General features: G+C 50.3%; 1 long non-coding RNA gene across 1 annotated transcript; it reads left to right on the plus strand.

Annotated features, from left to right (window-relative positions):
• Positions 1-4348: 4348 nt before the first annotated feature.
• LOC144376091 (uncharacterized) lies at positions 4349-18812 on the plus strand. The gene is made up of 3 exons (XR_013436180.1): positions 4349-5030; positions 9301-9413; positions 17695-18812. It is a non-coding gene; the product is annotated as an uncharacterized LOC144376091 (long non-coding RNA).
• Positions 18813-20958: the final 2146 nt, after the last annotated feature.

Below are 20958 nucleotides of genomic sequence, written 5' to 3' on the forward strand. Positions count from 1 at the left end.
GGATCTTTTCAATGTTGGTTTCTTTTTTAAACTTAAAAAAATGTTGGAGATTGAACCCAGCCCCTGAGTGATGGGGCATCACTAAGTCGCTGAGGCTGGCCTTGAACTTGTGATCCTCCTGCCTCAGCTTCCAGAATCACTAGGATTACAGGTGAGCACTACTACTTCCGGCTTCTTCTTGGTTTATTTATTTATTAGTTGTAGTTGGACACAATACCTTTATTTTATTTGTTTACTTTTATGTGGTGCTGAGGATGGAAACCAGGGCCTCCCACTTGCTAGGCGAGCACTCTACCGCCGAGCCACAACCTCAGTCTCCCCCTACCCCATTTCTTAATTTTTTCTTTTAGATCCACTGGGCTCCAAGAGACTTTGCTCCAAATGCTATTATTATTCTCCCAATTTCATAGTGGAAGAAATTGAGGCTCAGAAGAGGAGAACGTGGTGTGAGAGGGGCTGGAGGGGAGAGATGGGGTACTTAATGTCCCTGGGCTTACAGTCCTTAAGGGAGACAGAGGTTTTAGTGGGAGTAGGAAACAGCTGTCGTGATGGGCTGGTAACAGTTCAACAATTGGCAAACACAAACCTGATTTGTAGCATTTGCCAATTCCCATGGTGTAAGCGCTCCTACTGTGGTGGGTTTCAAGTGACTGACCTGATGTCACTGGATGTGAAATTGGAAGAAGATGTGCACAACTGGTTGCCGAGTGTCCCCACCTCCCAAATGCCACTGACTCACAAGTGCTGTGAATGTTCCCAGCCTGAGAGAAATATCAGAACAGACCCCACGGCTCCCCACCAACCCTGATCTCTGTTCAGTCCCTCTTCACCCTGAAATATGAACCAATGAACTGAAAGACCAAGGGACGGACAGAGAGATGGCAAAGTACCTCTGATTTGGTTAGCCTTAGGTTGAACATGTCTATTTCCCTTCTTGTGGACAGGATCTGTAACTTAGTGGTCTCTGCCCTCCTCCTAACTGAATGTTACCCTCAGCAGGAGGTTCTCTCTGGAGTGTGAGTGGCGGGAGCCTGGAGCTCAGGTGGGGTGAGATATCAGTGATGTTCTGAAATGTCCTGCCTCCTTTGTTCTTTGTTGGGTTGTTGTTGGGGTGCTGAGGGTTGAATCCAGGGACCCCTTACCACTTAGCTACACCCCCAGTCCTTTGTATTTACTTATTTATTTTTTTAGAGTGTCTTCCTGAATTTTCCAGGCTGGCCTCGAACTCGCTGTCCTCCTGCCTCAGCCTGTCCCGAAACCAGCCGCCTTGCAGCCTGTCCATCCCTTCCTACCTGGAGTCTTTTTATTTTTAAAGAATAAATTTGGGGGCTGGGGATGTGGCTCAAGCAGTAGCGCGCTCGCCTAGCATGCGTGCGGCCCGGGTTCGATCCTCAGCAGCACCACATACCAACAAAGATGTTGTGTCCGCCGAGAACTAAGAAAAAATAAATAAATGTTAAAATTCTCTCTCTCTCTCTCTCTCTCTCTCTCTGTCCCCCCTCTCACTCTCTCTTTTAAAAAAAAAAAAAAAAAAAAAAGAATAAATTTGGAAGTTTCTGCGGCGAGGACTGGGTGCATGGGCGTCCAGCTCTGTGTGTGTGTGGGGGTGGGTATTCAGGGCAGGGTGCTGTGGGCTGGAGTGATGGGGGGCATACGGGTGTGCACGTGTGTGCTGGCTATTGTGTGTGTGTGTGTGTGTGTGTGTGTGTACCGGCGTGGCCATGGCTGGGCACGTGACGTGTAAGTCTCCTGCGGTTAGCGGGTGTCACGCAGGTGTGCGACAGTGTGGGAGTGTATGTGGGAGGGGGAAGCACTGCACCACAAATTGATGTCCCTCTGTCCTCCCACCTCTCCCAGGCCCCCCACCCACAACGCCCACTGGGGTCCCTGCAGTCTGAGCCTCAGCAGACCTGTGGAGGCTCAAGGAGAAGGCCCCTACCCAGACCTTGGGTAGGGGCCTTCTCCTTGGTGGCCTCGTCCCCCTCACAGAGGGCCGGGACCCGCTCCTGGCCCGAGCTGGGGGCCACAGCCCCTTTCCAGTGGGCCAGCGCCCATCGGGTGCTGGATTAGCCTATGAGGGACACAATGGGCACATATGGTCCCCGGTGCGGGGCGCGGGCCGACCCTTCCTCGCGCTCCGGGATTAGAGCTAATGAGTCGGAAGGAGCCGACGAGGCGCGCCGCGGAGGCCGGGCTGCTGGCCGCGGAGGCCGCCGTTCATGGCGAGGTGTAATCCGCTCGGAAATCAAAGATGGTACAGAGTATGAATTTAAATTTGACATTTATGGCTCCGGTAAGATGACGCACTCTGCAAAGGTCCCTTCTTTAGGGGGGCGGGGAGGGGAGCGTGCAGGCAGAGCCCGAGCGGGGCCATCTGCTCCGGAGGGAAGGGCGGCCGCGGGCGGGCGAGGGGCGGGGCGGGGCGGGCGGGAGAGGGGCGGGGCGGGCGGGAGAGGGGCGGGGCGGGCGGGAGAGGGGCGGGGCGGGCGGGAGAGGGGCGGGGCGGGCGGGAGAGGGGCGGGGCGGGCGGGAGAGGGGCGGGGCGGGCGGGGAGAGGGGCGGGGCGGGCGGGAGAGGGGCGGGGCGGGCGGGAGAGGGGCGGGGCGGGCGGGAGAGGGGCGGGGCGGGCGGGAGAGGGGCGGGGCGGGCGGGAGAGGGGCGGGGCGGGCGGGAGAGGGGCGGGGTCAGTCGTCCATCCTCACCTCCTGGATGCACCCGGGGCTGGGCTCCCGGACTCCCAGGTCCCTAAGAGAACAGCCCAAGCAGAGCTCCTGCCAAAGAGGCACTTGTTTCCCCCATTTTCAAGAAAGTTTTCCCCCCCAATTATGGCAAAAACACATATATAACACAAACTTGCCATTTTAACAAATTTTAAGTGTCCAGCTCAGAGGCATTAATCACATCTCACAATGTTGGACGGCTGTGACCACACTTTAGTTCCTAAACTTTTTCATCACCCTAAACAGAGACTGTGGGTGAGACTCTGTAACCATTAGGTAATAACTTGATTGTTATTGATGCTTGGCATCCATCTCCTCCCCCTTGTCTCTGGTAGCTTCTAATCTTTTTTTTTTTTTTTGGTACTGGGCACTGAGCTCATCCCCAGTCCTTTTATTGTTATCATTATTATTTATTTGTTAATTTTTTAGGTGTAGTTGGACACAATACCTTTATTTTAATTTATTTATTTTTATGTTGTGCTGAGGATAGAACCCAGGGCCTTGCACACATGTACTAGGCCAGCGCTCTACCGCTGAGCCACAACCCCAGCCCCCCCCCCCCCAGTCCTTTTCCCAAGTAACATGTATCATTTTTTTTTTTCAGTTGTAGATGGACACAGTACCTTTATTTTGTTTATTTATTTATATGGAGGTGCTGAGGATTGAACCCAGTGCCTCACGCACTGCCAGGCAAGCACTCAACCACTGAGCCACACCCGGCCCCTCATCCCCAGTCCTTTTTATTTTTTGAGATGGAATCTTGCTAACTTGCTGACACTGGCCTCAAACCTGCCATCCTCCTGAGTCAGTGGGATTACTGGGTTTTTGTGTGGCACTCCATGCTGTGTTCCACAGCAGCTGCACCGGCTTACATCCCCACCAGCAATGCACAGGGTGCGTTTTGAGGCAGCCTCACTAACTCTTGTTTTGTTTTGTTATGGTATCCTAGGAGGGAGAAGTGCTATCTCTTTGTGGTTTTGATTTACATTTCCCTAATGACTAAGGTCAAGCAACTTTCTTTTTTTCTTTTTGGTACTGGGGATAGAACCAGGGGTTCTACCACTGAGCTGCATGCCCAGGCTGTTTGATTTTTTTAATTTTGAGACAGAGTGCCACTGAGTTGCTCAGGCTGGCCTCAAACTTTTGATCCTCCTGTCTCAGCCTCCCAAATTACTGGGATAACAGATGTGCAACCACCACACCCAGCTCAACATCTTTTTACGCATATTCATGTGTCTTCTTTTGGAATCTGGCCCTATTTTATAGATAAGGAAGCTGAGGCTCTAAACTCCCCAGTGTGCTATGCAGCTGGCACGCTTCTCCATTTGTCCCAGCCCCTCTAGGCTCCCATCACATCCCCCCTTCAACCCCCCAGTAGCCACAAGCCACCCTCATGTTTCCAGGACCTCTTGGGCGCTGCTGAGCTCTGGGCTGCATGGATAAAAATAATAACAATAATAAAAAAAGTTGCTTGGCCTAAGTCATTAGGGAAATGTAAGTAAAAAACACAAAGAGATATGACTTCTCCCTCCTAGGATAACCCCCAACAAAACAAGATAGTGAGGCTGCGGCAAAATGCACCCTGTGAACTGCCTGGCCTGGGTGCAGGGACTGCTTCACCCCAGCCTCTGCTGAACCCCCTTGTCCCCTTGTGTTAGTCAGCGTTTTGTCACAGGGACCAAAATACCCGACAAGAATGACTTCAAGGAGGAAAAGTTTATTTGGGGCTCCTGGTTTCAGTGGTTCAGTCCGTGGTTTGCTGACTCCATCACTCTGGGCCTGAGTAGGCAGAGCATCAGGGCTGAAGGGTGTGGCAGAGGAGAGCAGCTGGGGAGTGGAGAGAGAGCAGGGGGAGCCAGGGAGGATGTGGTCCCGGGCCACACCCCTGTTGGCCTGCTTCCTCCAGCCACGCCCCACCTGCCTGCAGTTACCACCCAGTAGGGAATTTAAATAATTAATAATTGGGGGACCGGTGAGGTTACAGCCCTCATAATCCAATCATCTCACTTCTGAACATGGATTGCTGAATGCACGAGGAAACATGCTTTTAGGGAGACATTCCAAGATCCAAATCGTAACCCTCCTCATCCCTGCGTGATGACTTCCTGCCCCTTCTTCCAGGTCAGGCAGCACCTCTTCTGAGAACTCAACATACCTCCTTTGGGCTCCCAGAGGACTTTGTGTCCCAGCACAGAACTCACCACACTGGATGGAGAGTGTCAGTCTAAGTCTGTTTTCAAACTCTTCTCCAAGAGTTGCAGCTATGCTCCCCTGAGTCCCGTGGGCCCTCAGCATCCACTTCTGGATCAGGTGGGTGTCCATGTGTCTGGTTACCTCCCCACTTCCCTGCACTTCAATACACAATTTTCAGGGAGAGAGAGGAAATAGGATCACCAACACTTTCGAACATTTATTGAGCACTTACTATAAACCCAGCCTTACTGAGCTATTATGTTATTTGTCTCAGCTTCACAACAATGCCGTAAAAGGGTGCTTTTATTCTGTATGTGTGTGCGTGCGTGTTTGTATTCTGGGGATTGAACCCAGGGCCCTTGAACTTGCTAAGCAAACGTTTCACCACTGAGCTATACCCCAATCCTTATTATCTCTCTAACAGAAAAATTAAACTCCTCACACATGGGCCTAAGGCTCTGCCTGCCCTCACATCATTGGTGGCTACCCTTGGACCCTTCCAAGCCTGCTGTTCTCCAGCACAACCCTTCTGGCCTCTCATACCATTTCATCTCCCTTTTGCCCCTGAGTTGGGTGGGGGTGATTGACAGGCCTGGTGGTGAGAAAATCAGGCCTGATTCTTTACATTCACAAGGACCGTGAACCCTCTCTGTAGTGCGCAGAGTGGTGGTTAGCCTCCCTTTCCTGCAGACCAGGAAATAGGTTCAGAGAAATCAAGTAACTTATCTCATATCACACAGGTGTGGACGAGGGGACAGCACTCTCAGATCTGTTCTCAGGTCCAGAGCTCTTTGCTTTAACTAAGTTTCTTCCTTCATCAACCTACAGTAGGTGTTTAAAAGCACAACCCCAGCCGTAGACCGCCTCAGCTTGGCCTTCCTCTAGCCCTTACTTTCTCATCCCTAAAATGGGAACAATAAACCTCCTCCCACAGCCGTTCTCAGAGGTTGTAATGGATGAAAAACACCCAGCACCATGCCTCACATGTAGTAGGTGCTCCATAAATTGCTTTCCCTTCACTCTTTGGGCACGACCCCCCCCTCCTTTTCTTGGGGGTCTGCCATGGTGGGAAATGAGAATTTCTGGGTTGGGAGGTAGTAGACTGCGTTTGAAGTGACAGTGACAGATGGGGGCGGTGGCTCTCCCAGGCGCCGGGCCAGCCCCACGGTGCGTGTCCACCAGTCCCCGGACATTTCCTCCCTCCTCCTGGCCCACGATGAGGTGTCATTTGCCGCCTGTCCCTTCTCGTCATCGATTTCCAAGTCGTTAATTAACGGGGCTTGTCAGCTGGGAAGATGAATTCTGTCCCCGGCTCTCGGGGTCTTTTGTTTTGGGATTGTAAATGTTATAGATCTCCCATGATGGAAGGCCACGGGGTCAGGGGGCGCTGGGTGGCCCAGTGGGGGTGGCAGGCACAGAGACGAGCCTGTGGGCCTGGCGGGGCCCCGTTGGTCTGAGACAGGCCCCCCAGTGGCCCCATGGCAGCCTCTCTGGCTGGGCTACCCGGGGATGGGGCGGGAGGCTAGAAGGAGTTTTTCTTCATTCTGGGAGAAGCTACCTTGCAGTCAATGGCATAGATCTGTCTGTGCTCAGGATGAGGACTAGCTGGGGGGAGATGTGGCTCCTGCTCACTCCGATGCGGGACATGTTATCTGGGGAGTAGCCAGTCTGATGAGGGGGACAGCGTTGTCCTTGGGGAATAACCAGCTTCATGAGGGCGTCATAGCTCTGGCCTGGGGTACCCCCCCCCTCCAGTCTGATGAGGGAAACACACTTCCTGTCCTAGGAGAACCTACGACTGGGGCAGGTAGACAAAGCTCTGACTTGGGAACCCCTCAGTCTGATGGGAAAAAGAAGACCTTGTCCTAGCATTGAAAAAACAAAATATCTGCAGGCAAAAAGACATTCATGGCTTGACTTCACTGGTTTTGGATCACTCCCAGGCCAGTGGTCCCCTGCCCTGAGGGGTCCGGTCTTTCCCCTGGTTCCTCCGTGAGATCTCAGGGTAGGCAGACTTCCTCCAGTCGCTGGGCTCCAGGAGGGCAAACCAAGGCCTAAGAGCACAGGTTGCGCCTGGTTTCCAAGCTCTGAACCACGGGTGTCCTGTTACAGGCAGAGCTTACAGGCCACGGGCCAGAGCCAGGCAGCAGCCAGCACAGTGGGAGGCCTGGCTTCTCTCAGGCCATGGAGAGGTCACAATGGGCAGGGATGGGCATGCTCTTCATTTGCTGGGCAGTGGGAGCTGCTCTGCCTGGCAGCTCAGCAGGGATTGGCTGAATCGAGCCAAGAGCCCAGGAGAACCCTCTGGAAGACCAGCTGGAACAACAAGATTGTGTCCATCTTGCTGTGTGACCCTGGGGGAATCTCCTCCCTCTCTCTGGGCCTGTTTCCACAAGAGAAATAGAAAAAGAAAGCTATGACCCCTCTAATTCTCAGAAGCAGGAGAGGTGGAGGCTGGGATCTGGTCCTGGCCTCTTGGCCAAGCAGTTCAACCCCTTTGAGCTTCATTTCCTGATCTGTACATTGGAGATGAGAGCAGCTCCGCTCCAGGGCTGTTGGGTGGTTCGGCGAGTCATTGGATATGAGCAGTACTTGGCTTAAACAGGGCTTGCTCAGGAGGGGTGTGGTCCTTATTATTATTTGACAATGAGATTACTCGAAAACCAGGGCCTCAGGGGCCCCTGACAAGATACCCTCCTTGGTTCAGGGGAACCAGCAGGGCCTCTGGTTTGCTGCTCACAACTGCCCAAGCCAAGCCGCCAAAATGGCAGCTTTCAAGCTCCTTAAGCATTTCCAGGAACTGTGGTGGCTGTCCTCTTACCTGGGTGGCTTCAGCATCCACTCCCCCTTTGATCCCCGATGGACAGGGCTATCCTCATGCTTATCAGCTTCTGCTTCTGGGGTGGGCTGAAGAGAGCCCTCAGCCTGGACCTGTCAGAAGCTCCCCAGCCCCTGGTTCCTACTGGAGCTGGGGGAGACGCAGCCTGGGCTGGGCTGCTGTCCCCGGGGAGGGGGAATGGACATAAGAAGCCCCAGATGAGCCAGGCTTGTGGAGCATGCTTGTAATCCCAGCTACTGGGGAGGCGGAGGCAAGAAGATTACAAATTCAAGACCAGCCTCAGCAACTTAGTGAGATCTTGTCTCAAAATCCAAAGGGCTGGGGTGTTGTTCAGTGGTAGAGTCCTTGATAACGTGCCTGAGGCCCTGAGTTCAATCCCCAGCACTGGGGGTGCGGGGGAAGAAGTCTCAGATGGTGGTGGCCAACCCTGGGAGGAAGGAAGAGGAGGAGGAGGAGGAGGAGGAGGAGGAGGAAGAGCGTCATCACCATCCTTTGGTAGTAGTGGGAAGGAGCCTTTCCTAAATGACAGCCCTGAGGTGAGGGGTTGCAGAAGCAGCAGCCATCCACCCCCTTACCTTACCTTACCTTCTAGGACAATGGACCCCACCTGGGCCCTCTTCCAGAATTAGGGGGCTAATATAAGCTGACAAATGTGTGTGTGGGGGGGTGCTGTTTGTGGGGCCAGATCCGTGAGTGCTACGAGGGGAACTCTAGGTAGACAGGGATGCAAAGGTCCCCTCAGGTTCCCCTCAGCCCTTAGGTGCCCAGGCCCAGTTCCCTATTTTACAGATGAAGGAACTGTCACAAAGGCCGGACACCTAGCCAAGGCCACGTATGGAACAGGGACTAGAATCTTGAAGTCTGGACCCTGCAGCCCAGGGCTCCTTCCCCACTAAGGCCAGAGTGGGGCTGTGAGCCTGGCACTGCTCCCTCTGTGTGCTCCACAGCTCCCTTCCTGTGCCCTCTGGACCCTCGGGCTGTGGATGAGTGAGTGACTGAATGAGTGACTGAATGGAAAAGAATGACGGCAGGTTGCTTTCCTCGCCCTGGCCATTTCAGAGTGACCCCCGGGTCCTATTGGAAGGTGGAAAACTGAGGTCAAGGTGAAGGGCCGTGGAAGGATCATGCCTTCCTGGCCTCCCCTCCCAGCAGTCCTGGGGCCCAGGGAGCCTGGGGTGAGGGGGCAGGCAGGGTGACAGTGCAGTAGAGTGGCCAGGTGGGAGACAGAAGAGCCATTGATGGGGAGAGGAGGGGTATTGGTGGACATCTGAGGTTCCCTGCCTTGGGCTTGGGGTGAGGACATTCCCTCCGCCAGGGCTGCGGGTGTCCCTTCCGTCCCCGCAGAGCCAGTTCTGACTCCGACCGCTGCGGCTTCTCTCCTTCTGTAAATCACCAGCTAAGGGGCTGCAATCTGGGGGGAGGAGCTGGGCGGGGCGCTGCTGGGGAAATTTACAGCCATGATTTTCTCCTCTATGTTGGGAGCTTGAGGGGGCTGCAGTAACTCTGCTCTGGCTCCCTCTAAATATCGCCCATGCCCCCCACCCACAGCCTGATGCTCCATTGACTGCACACGAACTGGGACCAGGCTCCTGCAAGGGAGGATGCAGGGTAGACTCCAGCCAGAACTTCCCAGACACCGATGGTCTGAGTACACAGAACTGGTGAGTGATGGAAGCAGCCGTGCGCAGAGGCTGGGGGTAAATGGAATAAACTCTGAGGTAACACTCTTCCACTGGACAGATATTTAATTTAATGGGCACCTGGTATATGCCAGGCTCTGCCTGGGCCAGGTGCTGCTGAATATGACAGATGTCAAGTGAACCTACTGGACCCCGGGGGTGAGATGGACTTGAATGGAATAACTCACAGTCAAGTCCTCCCTGGGCATGAGAAGCATCGCTGCTGGTTCCTGTAGGGCCACAGGGAATCTGAGGGGACCGCTGCCCCTCAGTGTCTGGGCCAGGTCTGCAGCTGGGAGCTGCCTGCTCGGCCCAAGTTGACCTCCAGCTGAGGTCTTAATTACAGCTTCCTGCCCCGACACCTTCATATGGCCCTGGGACCATCAAGTGTGCAGGTATCTCCCTCCTGATCTCTTCCAACCAAGTCTCAGGGACCCCGGGTTTCTGTGGGGTGAACCCTGGCCCAGGCTGGGCTGGACTGTGGAGAGAGCCCTGCCCCTCCCTTCCTTCTGAAGATGCGCAGAGTTCCACCGCAAAGGACTCTGTCAGGAAAGAGGTGCTGCTGGGAGCAGCAGAGGGAAGAGGAGGGAGACAGGGCAGGCTCATCCGTGTGGTCCCTGGAGAATGATTTAAGATCCTCAACAGAGGTGGCTGGTGAGGGGAAAGTAGCACGGTAGACATCAGGGAGCCCAGTTCTGGGCTTGGCCACCTGCCTGCTGGGTAACCTTGGGCAGGTCACGGAGCCTTGGTTTCTCCTCTGTAAAATGGGGTGGAAACACCCAACATTATCTGTCGTGAGAGTTAGGAAGGAGGATGCTGTGCGCATTGGAAGATATAAGTGTGCAGGCAACATAAAGGAACAAGATTGCATAATAATTGTTAATCAAGAACCTTCTCCGGGCCAGACATGGCCTTATTGGATCCTCATAGCAACCCAGTGGGCAGACATTATTTGTCTCACATTTTATAGGCAAGAAATCCTGAATCTCAAGGGGCAATAGGCAGCTGGTGGGAGGTCTCCCCGGCCTCCCCCTTACCCTGAGCCGAGTCTACCAAAGCATGTGCAAACTGGGATTTTACTTTCAGAAGTGGTTTCCCTACTTTCATTAAGTTACCACATATACATAGGCCAAAACTCAAAAGGGGGAGAGTGGAAAGTGTCAACCTCCCTCCTACCCCTCCCTCCAGCCCCCACTTCCTCATCTAGGGCGCAGAAATTAGAGCTTTTTTTTTATTTGTATTTTTTAATGCTTTGTTTTATTATAGAGTTTTCCAGAGACAGCTTATGTATGCATGTTAGGCGTATATATACATTTGTATATTTATGTACATATTTTTATATATTTAGATTGGTAGGTGATAACTCATTGCTATTTTATTTCATTTTGCAAAAGGAGGCACATACTAGATGTAAAAACTCATTTCTAGGCAGTGCTTTCTAGGTTTTTTGTTTTGTTTCTGTGGTGCTAGGGTCCAACCCAGGGCCAGGTGCATGCTAAGGACATGCTTGACTATTGAGCCACCTCCCCAGCCCCTCGGCAGCACATTCTCTTTTTTCTTTTTTTTGGTACCAGGGATTGAACCCAGGGGCACTTAACCACTGAGCCACATCCCCAGCCCTATTTCATATTTTATTTAGAGACAGGGTCTTGCTGGATTGCTTGGGACCTTGCCATTGCTGAGGCTGGCTTTGAACTTGCGATCCTCCTGCCTCCTTCTCTCTGGGATCACAGGCACGTGCCAGTGCACCCTGCCCAGCAGCACTTTCTAGCAGCCCTAGACGAGCTCCCTGTGATGGTAGGTGCACACACAGGTGTTGCAGAAGGGAGCCCAGCATGGGAGGGGCTGCTGTGTGCCTCTAGGCTAGTCCTGAATTGTCTCTTAAGTCTCAGTCCCCCTACTCTGCAGAGGTGGAAATGAGGTAGGGAGAGGTTGTGGGGCACAGAATCTGTCCTTGGCGAATCTATAGAGGAGCGGTGGATGAATGCTGCTGCCGCCAAGCTCTGATGGCACTTAGGTCCCAGGTAGGGACAGGAATGGGCAAGGGGGTTCCGCAGCTCAGGAGAAAACCTGCCAGGCCGGGGGGTGAGTGGGAGGCATGGCAGCATGTGCACCCCACAGGCCCCCTGTTTGTTTGTAAAGGCTCAGGCAAGAATCTGCCCTCCTGATCCCGAGGCCTCTGGTTACAAGGTTCAGGGCTGGCCCTGGGGACAGGGAGGGGGGCAACTGGTATCTGACCCCTAAACCTGGTGCTTCCCTTGATTGCCTCCCTCGATCGCCAGGCCAGATAAGGGGCAGGTCGCCCTCTGACCTTAGAGCCTCAGGCCCTTGGTGGGGAGGGGTGGACGTGCTGGCACCCTCTGGGCGGAGGCCCTTAAGGAACCGCACGCACATCCATTTCTCAGACATGAGTGATCCGCCTTCGACTCTCGCAATGTCAGCCCTCACTGAGTCCCCTGGTGTGTTGAAACCTCAGGTGCATATATCCCAGGGTGTGGCTTGATCAGGTTCCACGCGCACACTGACCCATGCCGCTGCCCCAGCGCAGCGTGGAAGGCCTCCAGCATCCAGAAGGCTTCTGCGCAGCCCTCCCACCCAGCACCCCCCGACGGAACCACAGATTCAGTATTTGTTGTGGTTCTGAATTTCCCATACACGGACTCATCCTACAGCCCCCTTCTTATCTGTGAGTGCCACCCGTGGAGATGGGTGACGCCGTAGTGTGTCCTTCTTGTGTGCTCCGTGGTATTTGATCGTATGAGTGTATCACAGTTGCACTCTCCTGTTGGCAGACACTTGAGCACAGCATTGAGGTGGAGAGTCCCGTGCATGTCCTTTAGTGGACATATGAATGAGTTTCTGTTGGACATGCCCCAGTGTGTGTGGGGGATGCTGGGTCATGAGGATTCACCCTAGGTTACTGTTTGTGTCATTTTAAGGGACTCACTTTTATGTATAAATTTATACTTCATGTTCCGAGAAGTACACATCTTATAAGTGAATGTCTAGATGAATCTTCACAGACTGAACACCCTGGTGTAAACAGCCCCCCAAACAAGAAACAAAACATTACAGGGACCTCAGAAGCCCTAGGCCTCACTTTATAGTCCTAATGTACCTTTGCAGGTAACTGTTTTCCTGATTCTTCATGACACAGATCAGTTCTCCATTTTTTAAAACTTGATGAAAATGGAATTCCCAGGATAGACTTTGTTATTTGTTTTCTTATACTCAGCAAGCGGTTTGTAAGATTCATTCATGTTATGTAAATCAAGAGTTTGTTCTTTATCTTGGTTGTATAGTATTCCACGAACACAATGACACGATGAGGCGTATATCTGCTCTTTTATTGGTAAACATTTAGCTATTAAACACAGTGCTGCTCCAAGGAGCTTTTGGACATTCTTTAATGTACATTTATGTACTTCTAAAAGTAGAATTACTAATAGATAGATATCTTCAATTCAAATATATTCTTTTTTTTTTTTTTTTGGTACTGGGAATTGCATGCAGAAGTGCTCTACTACAGAGCTACATCCTCAGCACTTTTCATTTTTATTTTGTGACGGGGTCTCACAAAGTAGCTGAGGCAGGCCTTGAACTCGTGATCAATCTCCACAATAGCTAGGATTACAGGCCTGTGCTACCCTGACGGTCATACACTCATTTCTTTCTTTTTTTTTTTAATTCACAGGCTCTGTTTTTTTTTTTTTTAAAGAGAAGTTTTGAGTTTACAGAAAAATTGAGCAGAAAGTACAGAATTTCTATACACTCCCTGGACCTCTGCCACAGTATCAATATTGGTCCATCAATTGTAAAGGATGTACCATGCCAATGTAAGACCTCAGTAACAAGCTTAGTAATTGGGTTACTTATTACTTTAGCAATGAGGTTAGTAAGGTCTTGCCTTGGTGTGGTATATCTGCTACAATTGATGAACCAACATTGATACATTATTATTAACTAAAGTTCATAGTTGACTTTAGGGCTTATTTTGTCTTGTACAGTGTAAGGAGTTTTGATAAATGCATAATTTCATGTGTCCATCATTACAATATCACACAGAATAGTTTCAGTTTCACTGTCCTAAAAATCCCCTTCGCCCACTTATTCATACATTTCCCTATACTCTGAGCTCCTGGCAACCACTGATCATCTTATCCTTTTCCAGAATGTCATTATCTAGTTGAAATCATATAGTATGTGGTCTTTTAGACTGACTTCTTTCACCCAGAAATATGCATTTAAGTAAACTTGCTGTCTTTTCATAGCTTGATACTTTGCTTTTTTAAAAAATATTTCTTAGTTGTTGACATATTTTTGTTTTTTATTTATAAAAATATAAATAAAAGAAACTGCTCAGGATCAAACCCAGTGCCTCACACATACTAGGCAAACGCTCTACCACTGAGCCACAACCCCAGCCCCAATACCTTGCTTCTTTTTAACACTCAATAATATCGCATAGTGTGGATTTATAGCAGCTTGTTTATGCATGCAACTATTGAAGGACATCTGGTTGCTTACAAGTCTTGGTGATTATGAATAAAGCTGCTATAAACATTTGCATGCAGTTTTTTTTGTGTATGCGTGTGGACATAAGGTTTCAAGTCAGTTGGGTAAACACCTAGGAGTGCAATTACCAGATTGTATGGCGAGAACATGTTTACCTTTGTAAGAAGCTGCCAAACTGTATTCCGGAGCTATGGTACCATTTTGCATTCCTATCAGCAATAAATGAGAGTTGCTGTTGTTCTACATCCTTGCTAGCATTTAGCATTGCTAGTATTTTGCATTTTAGCCATACTAATAGGTATGGGTGGCATCTCATGGTTGTTTCAACTTACAGTTTCCAAAAGACAAACGTGTGGAGCACCTTTTCCTATGCTGATTTGCCGTCAGTATATCTTCTGATGAGATGACTGTTCAAATCTTTCGCCCACTTTTAAATTGGGTCTGTTTCCATATTGTTGAATTGTTCACGTTCTTTGTATGTTTCAGATACAAGTCCTTTAACACATAGGTCTTGTGAAATTTTTTTTTTTTTCAGTCTGTGGCTTCTCTGGCCATTCTCTTAAAGTAGATTCACGTTCAGCTGAAACTTCACATCATACAGTAATAGGAAAACCAGAATAATTGGACTTCGAAGAGGGGGGGACTATAAAATAAAATAAAAAGCATTATGATATTCCATTCTAGCTAAGTCCTGCCACCTGCTCCTGGTTCTGAGCCTGAGGCTTAATCTTCCCTGTTAGAAAGGGAACTTACCTGACTGGGGATGGGGCTCAGTGGTAGAACACTTGTGAGAGGCCCTGGGTTCGATTCCCAGCACTGCAAAAAAAAAAAAAAAGGAGTGGGGGGCAGACAGAAGGTGCATAAGCCGGGCCAGCACCAAACTGAGTTTTACTCTGGGTCAGAATCGGAAAGTTTGAAAAATAAGGAGTAGTTATTTAATGCTGGTCACTGTAGCTCCTGAAAGAATCTTTTGGGAATCACTGATACGGTTCACCCCCTGGCCCCTGCCTTTAACCATCCGGTGTTAAAATCCTTTGATCTTTCACCCAGTGTGTGCACCCCTCCAGTGATCAGGAAATCACCCCCTCCTGAGATGACCTATCTCCCTAGAGGCAGCTCTAGCAGGAAGTCCTCCTTTGCATCCAGCCAAGATCTCCCCGTGACTTCCCCCACAGGAGCTACCTCTCCGCTTTGGGAATCCTGGGATCAAAGTGAATTCATTTGTCCTGGGAGAGCCATTAACCTTTCAAAGCCTCAGCTGCTTCATCTAAAAAAAAATGAGAAATCATAATATCTACCTTCCAGGGAATTTGTATGATAAAACAAAATCCAACGTGCTGCCGGGCGTGGTGGTGCATGCTGTAATCTCAGCGACTAGGGAGGCTGAGGCAGGAGGATCACGAGTTCAAAGCCAGCTTCAGCAATTTAGCGAGGCACTTAGCAACTTGGGAATACTCTGTCTCTAAATAAAATGTAAAAAAAAAAAGGGGGGGGCGGGGATATGGTTCAGTGGTTAAGCACCCCTGGGTTCAATCCCCAGTATTAAAAAAAAAAAAAAAAAAAGACATAGTATGCTAAGTGTTCAGCCCCATGCCCTGTCACCAGGAGGAAGGGAAGAAAGGCGCTCTCTTGCTGACTTAATTGTGAAGTCGTCCCTGGGAGGAGGCTGGAAGGGATCTGCCGGGGTTTGTCTGGGCAGTGTCTCAGTATTGTTGAGAGGACCAAGATCTTAAAGTCTGAGTTTATATTCTAATAGAGCCTCAGGAATAATCTAATCCAACCTATTCATTAAGAACCTGGAGATCAGAGAGGCCAGGAGATTTGTCCAAAGTCCCAAGATAAGAGGCAGAGTAGAGATTTCTCAGTACGGGGAAGGAGCAAAGGAATTGGAGTCCTGAGCCCGAGTTCTGCTCTGTCTGGCTAGAGAGATAACTTACTGTGTGACCTTGGGCACACACCTTCTCTTCTCTGGGCCTGTTTCCTCACTTACAAAATGAGTCATCCACCGAAATAGGTTTTCGAGGCTGTTTTTGGTTCTAAAATCCTGTGACCAAGGAGGTGATTCTCGAACTTGAAGGAAGGGTGGGACCAATTCAGCAGACAGAGGCATTTTAGGCAGAGGGGGCAGTGCTGGTGAGGCTCAGGGAGGTCACTGGATTAGACTGGACATTTGAGAAGAGAAGACCCCAGGAAAGCAGTTAGCATGGTACTCAACTCAATTAATTCTTTTCTTTTTCCCTGAGACATCCCATTTCCACCACTCTACCTCGTCCATTAAATGGAGGCTGATAGTTACGGTGGGTTTGCTGAACCAAAGTCCCTTCTCCTCTTCTTCCTGTTTGTTTTCGTGGTACTAGGGATGGAACCCAGGTACACTCTACCACTGAGCTACCTCCCCAGCACCCCCCCCTTTTAAATTTTTTTTTAGTTATACATGGGCACAATATCTTTATTTTGTTTATTTATTTTTATGTGGTGCTGAGGATGGAACCCAGTGCCTCACACATGCAAGGCAAGCGCTCTGTCACTGAGCCACAATCCCAGCCCTCCCCAGCCAATCTAGGGTTTTATTTTGAGATGAGGTCTTGCTGAGCTCTCCAGATTGGCCTGGAACTCAGCCCTCCAAGGCACTGGGATTACAGGTGTGCACTATTTCACCTAGCTCTCTTCCTCTTTTAAAATAGTGAAATCAGGCCAGGTGTGGTGGCTCTGTCCTTAACCCCAGTGACTCAGGAGGCTGAGGCAGGAGGATCTTGAGTTCAAAGACAGCCTCAGTAACTTAGCAAGGCCCTAAGCAACTTAGGGAGACTCTGTCTCAAAAACATTAAAAGGGTTGGAGATGTAGCTCGGGGATTAAGTGCCCCTGGGTTCAATCCATGGTACCAAATAAATAAAAATAAAACAGTGAAATCAATGCTAAGTTTTGAGAGTGTCTGAGGGATAGCTTGCTCTTTTTCTCATGAGGAGCTTACTTCTCTCCCCTGGATGACAGCTATCAGTCCTTTAAAATGAATGGAGATAAGCGGTAGCGCGCTTGCCTGGTATGTGTGCCGCCTGGGTTTGATCCTCAGCACCACATACAAACAAAGATATTGTGTCCCCCGAAAACTGTAAAATAAATATTTTAAAAATAAAATAAAATAAAATGAATGGAGATTCTCTATCAAAAGAAAGAAAGAAAAAGAAAAATAGGGGGGAAAATGAAGGGAGGGAAGAAGGAGAAAGGAAAGTCCAATATAATGCCAAATAAAGAATCCCAGGGTCACAGAGCTGTAAGAAGTCTTATAGTCTTGTCCACTCCCAGCCGTCCCCTTTTAGGGAACAAAAAAATAGAATCTTAGAGAGATGTAGCCATAACATAATTAAAATACTGCCAGGTGTGGTGGCTCACCCCTGTAATCCCAGTGACTTGGTAGGCTGAGGCAGGAGGAGCACAAGTTCAAAGCCAGCCTTAGCAATTTAGTGAGAACCTGTCTCAAAATAAATAAATGAATGAATAAATAAAATAAAGGCTGAGGATGTAACTCAGTGGTATATTGCCCCTAGGTTAAATGCCTGGATCCCCCCAAACAAAACAACCACCATCACCACCAAACAAAAAAAAAAAAAAATGCTTTTAAGCTGGAGGGGGGCGGACAAGTGGGCTGGGACACGCATGCTCTTGTCCATGGTCCTGAAACTTCGCTTCAGGCCATGGTCATTTCCCCACACCCGGAGACATGGATGATTCCTGTTTGCTCTCTTCCAGGAATTGTGAACCAAGGACGAGAAGAGGGCATCCTAGGGCAGAAGGGAGGTCACTGAAGGCGAAGAGCATAGGGACAGAAGCCACTGGGAGGCATCGCTGTAACAGATTGTCAGAGAGGAGGGGAGGGGTTTTGTTGTGACGTTGTCTTCAGACAATGGCAGTTACCTGTAAAGAAACCAACCATGATACAACTACAGCCCAAATGGAAATGACTGAAGAAGAACAAGAAACGTGTGTCTCAAGGCTGTGCGCGTGTCAACACCAGCAGACTAATTCAGGCGGGCGTGCCGAACACGCTGGGGGAGAGCCGGGTTGACTATCATTATTCTTTGTTTCTCTTTTCTTGTCTGATGAAAAATTTGCAATTTCTACACTGTCACAAAGCAATCAAAACCGTGATTAAGTTTCACAATTTTGACAGCTAGTTTCATGTGCTTTAAGTAGCTCTGTCCTGTTTTCGACAATTTGAACAATTTGTGTTTCCTAGGAATTTGAAGAAGATCACCAAGGTCTTCCCTTCCCACTACCCCAGTCTCGAGAGCAACCCATTCAGCGGGTGAGGGGGTTGAACTTTGCTCTGAGTGTGTTGTGCATGGGAACTCATTGACTCCTCATGAGAACTGATGGAGGTGAGTGCTGTTAGAACTGAAGAGGAATGGCCCGGTAAGGTGGCGCACGCCTGTAATCCCAGTGGCTCAGGAGGCTGAGGCAGGAGGATCTTGAGTTAGAAGCTAGGCTCAGCAAAAGCAAAACACTAAGCAATTCAGTGAGACCTTGTCTCTAAACAAAAATACAAAATAGGGCTGGGGATGTGGCTCAGTGCCTGAGTGCCCCTGAGTTCAGATCCTGGTACCCCTGACCCCCCAAAAACAAAAGAGGAAATAGAGTGTCAGTGGTTTGAGGCTGGAGGTGGTAGTCATCGGGCTCCATGTCCTGCATTCTTAGCTCCCAGCGAGTCCACCCATGGGTATCCTCCTTGTCCAAAGCAGAATCAGTTGTAGGCTTCCTGATTCTCAGGGAAGACCCTTTCCTTCCCACCACCTCCATGGGGGTCCATGGCAGAACCAGGTGCATTGATTAAAGGGAGACACACTGGGCCCTGTTGGCCTGATCTGCTCCATGATGAAAGCGCAAGGCTGATCCTGGAGCGGGAAACCACTGGGAGCAGAAAGCGTGCTCTTGCTGAGACCCAGGCTCCAGCCCCCCTTCATGCCCCAGGGAGTTCTGGCCCAGAGGAAGATCCAATTTCCAGGCATGGTTGAAACCAGAGCCAGGCACCCCCTCCCTCCTGCCTCCCGTGTTCCTCTCCCGTGTGTGCCCATGTGGAATAGGCTGAGAGCACAAGGAGAAGCATTGTTCCCGCCCCCACCTCATGTGACCCAGCTGTCAGCAGAGCGTGGAAGAGTTTGTGTAACTTTGCTGAGGTTAAGAGCAGGTCAGGGCGGAGCTGCGGCCCAGGCTACTCTCCCAGTAAAGGAAGCCTTGGGCTAAGCCAGGCGGCCCGTGGGAACAGAAGCACATACCTGCTGCCCATGCTCTGAAACGGGAAGGCAGCCCCCGCTGCTGGGCGGGAAGACACAGACCTCAGGTCTCCCAGCTGCCCTCCTCCGGTCCTGGGCCTTGGGCACAGAGGCAAAAGCAAAACACATAGAAGCCTGAATGAACAAGGAACTCAAGCAGCCCAGTTCACACATCTGTCAGGTGCAAATACTCAGGCCTGGGGAGGAAAGAGGAACTAACAGGAATCACATACCTTATGGAGTACCATTCATTCATTCATCTACTCAGCCAACAAAACACCTGCAGAAGGTACCTGCAGGCATTATCCTAGGAAGTTCATGTATTTCTCATACAGGTTGGCATTCAGGAGAGGAAATAGGGACTCAGAGAGGGCATGAGATCTTGCAAATTTGCACAGCTGATTTAAAACAGGCCCGAGTGCCAGCCCTTGACTCTCTCCCTTAAACCAGACGTAAGCACCTGTACCTAGAGAACATAGAAAGTCAAATGGAGGAGAGGGTCCTAAGAAGTCATCTGATCCATTCCCCTGTCTCCTAGTAAATGATATGACAGAGTCAATTCCACTCAACAATTTATTTGGCATCTACTCTGGGCAAAGGACCTAATTGATTCTCTTCTTCTGGGAAGATTTCCAGGAGCCAACTAGCATTGAGAAGTTTGTCCTGATAAAATCTTTTCTCCTTTAATTTAAGCCATTTTCCCATTTGTCTTCCATGGGATGTGAATGGAGCTTGTGTTTGGAGAAAAGCTCTTTCTGCATCTCAGGGTGTGAGAGGCCGGGATGGGCTCCAGTGTGGGTGGGCACACTCCAGAATTTTCTAGAGTTGGAACTCAATGGAGATGAGTGGAGAGATGAAAATAGGCACAGAATTTAAGCAGTACGTCGAAAGGTTTACGGACAACGTGCACGTACGTGCCTTCCACCCAGAAAGCAGTCCTGAAAGGCAGGCCATTGATTTCCAATGCACAGATGAGAACATTTAGGTTCAGAAAGCTTCCATAGGGGCTCATGAACAGCAGATTTGCAACCCACACCCTGGCTGCTTGACTCCTCGCCCGGTGCTCCTTCTGTGAGGTCATGTGACTCGAGTACCTGTGGGTGGTACCAGTGGAAGCATGGTGTGATGACATTGGCAGGCAGTTCCTCTGACTTTCTTGCAGAGGGGGATATGCTCAGCTGGGCTGGAAGCTCCGGGGAGGGGGTGGAAGTGGAGGAGGGGCTTCTGTCCAATCAGACGTGTCGGGAGGGAGAGGGAGTCTGTGGCTTGAGTTAATGATCCCTGCTACCCACATTGCTGAATGGTGGGAACAGGTGGCCAACAAGGAGCTAACCATCCGAGACACGGGGCTGGCTGAGTTGGGGAGCACTGGCTGTGGTCTACATGAAGATGATTTCCCCCTGGAGAGACAGATGGGGGTCCTTCACCCATCTGAGCTCACCAGGACCATTACGACCATCTATCTCCCAGAGGTTCCCTGTCCCCCACCTCCTCACTGCTGGGAAAGCCCGACTTACACAGCACAAACCCATTCCTCTCACTTCTCTCCAGAGAATCTTTCCACCCTGTTCCCCAATGCACAGCCCAACCTCCCAAGCAGGCGCTTATTATTTGACCCCATTTACTTTTCTAATCCTGGCCTCAAAACTCCCCTTCCTGCACACCCCGCCCACCATCCTCACAGAGGCCTAACCTTGGTCCTTGCTAAACCCTTCACCTGGGTTGCCTGCCCCTCACGCTCCAG

This window comes from Ictidomys tridecemlineatus, chromosome 3 (assembly GCF_052094955.1).
Source record: "Ictidomys tridecemlineatus isolate mIctTri1 chromosome 3, mIctTri1.hap1, whole genome shotgun sequence".
In the NCBI taxonomy this organism is placed as follows: domain Eukaryota; kingdom Metazoa; phylum Chordata; class Mammalia; order Rodentia; family Sciuridae; genus Ictidomys; species Ictidomys tridecemlineatus.